Consider the following 5,000-nt stretch of genomic DNA (forward strand, 5'->3'; position numbering starts at 1 on the left):
AGAGAATTGTCGTACACACACAACCAAACTTATGAATTACAACAGATATCAAGAAAACGCTAAATTAACACTTCTAAATTTCTACCCTAGTTTGGCCGTCAATCCAGCGAACTCTGCACCAGTCAAGAGGAAATACTAAAATGATTTTCAATTGTTTAGAACAGATTTGTGGGTATAAACGGATTTGTGGGTATAAAACAGGGATTTGTGGGTATAGAACAGGGATTTGTGGATATGAACAGGGATTTGTGGGTATAGACAGGGATTTGTGGGTATAAACAGGGATTTGTGGATATAAACGGATTTGTGGGTCCCCTCCCTCCGTCTAGGTTAGCTTAGGTTAGGTTATGATAGGTTAATGCCCTAGTGTGGTGGGGAGGGGTCCACAATTAGGTTACATTAGGTTAGGTTAGGTTAAATTAGGTTAATGCCCTTGCAGTGGGGAGGGTCCAGTTAGGTTACATTAGAGGTTAGGTTAGGTTAGATTAGGTTATGTTTGGCTAAGTTTGGTTGGAAAAACTTGAAATATTATGAAAAAAAATTCCGTAGTTTTTTTTTTTCAATGCTCATATTGTGTTTATTTTCCCCACCAAAAGCCCCGTTTCCCCACAGGCCCTCAAGTTTGTTAGGGGGGGCATGGAGGGGAAGGAAGGGAAAGGGAGGGACAGACTTGTTATAAAGAATTACCAACTGTTTTTCCACGTCAACATTTACCAGTGACGTCTGTGACAAGATGTTTTTGATCAAGATGTTTGTGTGCGTTTGAGTGTGTTTCTAGACATTTTGGGAGGTTAGGAATGTGTTTAGGAAGGTTTTAGGTGTGTTAGGAAGGTTTAGAGAGGTTAAGGGTGTGTTTGTGTGCATTTGAGTGTGTTTGGAATCATTTGGACATGTGCATCCAGCCAGCCTCTGCCGCGTGTACCAACCAGGGCCGTCACAAAATATTCCCTGCAGAAACTAAATGTGTAGTGTTTTATTTGAGGCCTTCAGTTATCCCATTCCCATTATAATAGCTTTATTTAATGGTGGAATGAGGCTGTATGTCTTAGCTTGGCGTGATCCTGCGACTAAAGAATACAATAGTTTTTTTTCCGGCGTGTTACTATCGCTTTCAGTATCAATTAACAGTGTTCGCGTGACGTGTGAAAGAGGCCTAATAATAACACTTCTAAATTTATATCCTTAATTATTACCCACTTTATTGGCATTTAAAGAGAAGTTAGACATTTTAAAGACAAATTCTGCAAACACCCGCCAAAATAATATCCACGTTTAAGAATTTCAACGTGATGGGAAAAATAAACACTAAAAAAACACTTCTAAATTTATATCCTTAATTATTACCCACTTTATTGGCATTTAAAGAGAAGTTAGACATTTATAGGACCATTTCTGCAAACACCCGCCAAAACAATATCCATGTTTAAGAATTTCAACGTGATGGGAAAAATAAACACTAAAAAAACACTTCTAAATTTATATCCTTAATTATTACCCACTTTATTGGCATTTAAAGAGAAGTTAGACATTTATAGGACCATTTCAAAAAACACCCGCCAAAACAAGATCAGGATCAAGACATCAGCTCTACACACGTATGGCGGCAGTGTAGCGTAACTGTTTCGTATTTTTGTGAGTTTTTCCCACTTTATTCTCGCAAGACATTGGTGCAGGAGAACGGAAGAGGTGCGGGGAGGCCTTACCTTCCTTCTCCCGGCTGGTAAGATAGCGATAAGCCGTAGAAATAAGAGAAAAGTGAAGGAAAATTGAGGCATGTCTGACACTCTTGGGGGGTTTGAATCTATGGCGGATATATTTTTTGAAATTTTTAACTGAATAGACGCAATTTTTGAACCCCCCGGTGTTGAATAATTAACCTGAACCTTTTAACTACACCCCTTGAAAATATTGCACCTCAAAAACCCCAATAAATTACAAAAAACGCTAAAAATATACCGATATGTAACCGCCACCGCCATCAAATCTTGACCCATATTTACTGCCTATTTTCTCGCATTTCCCATTAATTATCACCGTTTTCTTTCCCACAGCGTTATTTCTCATCTCCCAGCCGCCCCGCCCCGCCCCATACAATCACGGGGCGGGGCAGGATTGGGGAGAAATAAGGAGATAAATGGGAAGGTGTGGATGAGGAGAAATGGGGTCAGCTCTAACGGGGGTGGGTGGTTGGCGGGGTTTTGGTGGGGGTGACCCGGGGGTGTTTGGGGTGTGTTTTGGGGTGTTTGGGTGTGTTGAGTTAGGTTAGGTCAAGTTAGGAACATTATTTGGCTGGTCAGGTTAAGTTAGGAAGGTTTGGGGTGCATTGGGTGTGTTTTGGGGTGTTTGGGTGTGTTTTTTGGGTGTTTGGGTGTGTAGTTGTTAGGTCAAGTTAGGAACATTATTTGGCTGGTTAGGTTAAGTTAGGAAGGTTTGAGGTGTGTTCAGTTAGGTTAGGTTAAGTTAGGAACATTATTTTGGATGGTTAGGTTAAGTTAGGAAGGTTTGGGGTGTGTTAGGATAAGTTAGGAGTGGCTAGGTTAGGGTAGAGACATGTTAGGGGTGTGTTAGGAGGTTAGTGTTGGTTTGGAGTGTGTTAAGGTGTTTTTGTAAAGTTTTTGGTGTGTTTGGAAGGATTAGGGTGTGTTTGGGGTAAATTTGGAAGTGTTTGTGCGTTTGAGTGTGTTTGTAGACATTTTGGGAGGTTAGGAATGTGTTTAGAAAGGTTTTAGGTGTGTTAGGAAGGTTTAGAGAGGTTAAGGGTGTGTTTGTGTGCATTTTAGTGTGTGTGGGGTATTTTTGTACATGTTTATGGACGTTAGTGGCAGTGTCTTAATATGGCACTCCCTCCAGCTGGCCACTTACCAGCTATTTCACTCAAGTAACGGGACATGGAAGGGAAATGTGGCTGTGTAACACTCCTAACCTACTTGAGATGACATGCGCTGAAGGGCCCTAACCTAACCCAACCCAACCCAGCCTATCCTAACCTAACCCAGCCTACCCCTAGCCAATAAATAAATAGTCGGGATTATCTCTAAGGGACGATTATTAATTACTGTTTCGAGAAGTGGATTTTGTAATGGCTGGTCTGTAAATGTTTGTTCTTATTTTGCCGTAGTAAATTGTGGTGATGGTGTGTGTTTGTAAATGTTTGTGGTGTGTGTTTGTAAATGTTTGTGGTGTGTGTCTAAATGTTTGTGGTGTGTGTCTGTAAATGTTTGTGGTGTGTCTGTAAATGTTTGTGGTGTGTGTTGTAAATGTTTGTGGTGTGTGTCTGTAAATGTTTGTGGTGTGTGTCTGTAAATGTTTGTGGTGTGTGTTTGTAAATGTTTGTGGTGTGTGTTTGTAAATGTTTGTGGTGTGTCTGTAAATGTTTGTGGTGTGTCTGTAAATGTTTGTGGTGTGTGTCTGTAAATGTTTGTGGTGTGTGTAAATGTTTGTGGTGTGTGTTTGTAAATGTTTGTGGTGTGTGTCTGTAAATGTTTGTGGTGTGTCTGTAAATGTTTGTGGTGTGTGTCTGTAAATGTTTGTGGTGTGTGTTTGTAAATGTTTGTGGTGTGTGTCTGTAAATGTTTGTGGTGTGTCTGTAAATGTTTGTGGTGTGTGTCTGTAAATGTTTGTGGTGTGTCTAAATGTTTGTGGTGTGTGTCTGTAAATGTTTGTGGTGTGTGTCTGTAAATGTTTGTGGTGTGTGTCTGTAAATGTTTGTGGTGTGTGTCTGTAAATGTTTGTGGTGTGTGTCTGTAAATGTTTGTGGTGTGTGTTTGTAAATGTTTGTGGTGTGTGTCTGTAAATGTTTGTGGTGATGGTGTGTGTCTAAATGTTTGTTCCTATTTTGCCGTAGTAAATTGTGGTGATGGTGTGTGTTTGGGATGTTTTTTTGGGTGTTTTTAAGTACAAAACGGTGAGAAAATGACCCTCAAACCATAATAGTAGTAGTAGTAGTAGTAACAGTAGTAGTATGTAGATAGAGAAAAGGAAGATAGGAAGAGAATAGGAGAATAGAAGGATAGGAGATAGAAGGATAGGAAGAGGATAGGAGAATAGAAGGATAGGAAAAGGATAGGAAAATAAAATGCAAAAATAAAGAAGAAATGTTGATAATGTCTTGCAGTGTTGGCTGTGGTTGGTGCCGCTGTGCTGGTGACGCTGTGACGCTGTGCTGTTGACGCTGTGATGCCTAAGAAGAAGAACGCTGCCCCTTTAGTCACTGCCTCCCCCATGACTAGCCTGGAAGGTGTGTGTGTGTGTGTGTGTGTTTAAGATTCTCTCAACAACTGTTTTCCGAGGCCACAGAAATGACTAGCTTGGTTCTTAAGAGTTTCTCCTGTTAATAATACAGAAATTTAGTGATTTGAACCTTAAAAACACCCTTAAAAACCTGCATCACTTCAACTAGAGCCATTTAAAAGTGTTTCTCCTGTTAGTAATGCAGAAATGTTGTTAATCTGTCACTGGAACCTTAAAAACACCCTTAAAAATTCTCACAACTTCAACTAAAGCCATTTAAAAGAGTGTTTCTCCTGTTAGTAATGCAGAAATCTTGTTAATCTGTCACTAGAACCTTAAAAATCACCCTTAAAAACCTGCGTCACTTAAACTGGAGCCTTTTGAAAGCAAATGTTAGTCTGTCACTGGAACCTTAAAAATCACCCTCAAAAACTTGCGTCACTTCAACTAGAGCCATTTAAAAGAGTGTTTCTCCTGTTAGTAATGCAGAAATCTTGTTAATCTGTCACTAGAACCTTAAAAACACAAACACCCTTAAAAACCCACAGAACTTCAACTAGAGCCATTTAAAACAGCATTTCTCCTGTTAATAATACATAAATCACAGAAAACACTTCAACTAGAGCCATTTAAAACAGCATTTCTCCTGTTAATAATACATAAATGGTGTTAATCTGCCACTAGAACCTCAAAAACACCCTTACAAACCCTCACAACTTCAACTAGAGCCTTTGGAACACTGGCTAGCTCTTGCAACAGGGAGTAGAAAG

At 39.8% G+C, this 5,000-nt stretch overlaps 1 long non-coding RNA gene across 1 annotated transcript in view; it reads left to right on the plus strand.

The window, feature by feature from the left end:
- The first annotated feature begins 1,562 nt into the window (after positions 1 to 1,562).
- Positions 1,563 to 5,000, plus strand: part of LOC123502125 — a 5,020-nt gene continuing 1,582 nt past the window's right edge. The window contains exons 1-2 of the long non-coding RNA XR_006673804.1: positions 1,563 to 1,720; positions 4,115 to 4,237. This is a non-coding gene — a long non-coding RNA (uncharacterized LOC123502125). The remainder of the gene's footprint in view (positions 1,721 to 4,114; positions 4,238 to 5,000) is intronic.

This window comes from Portunus trituberculatus, chromosome 2 (assembly GCF_017591435.1).
Source record: "Portunus trituberculatus isolate SZX2019 chromosome 2, ASM1759143v1, whole genome shotgun sequence".
NCBI lineage: Eukaryota > Metazoa > Arthropoda > Malacostraca > Decapoda > Portunidae > Portunus > Portunus trituberculatus.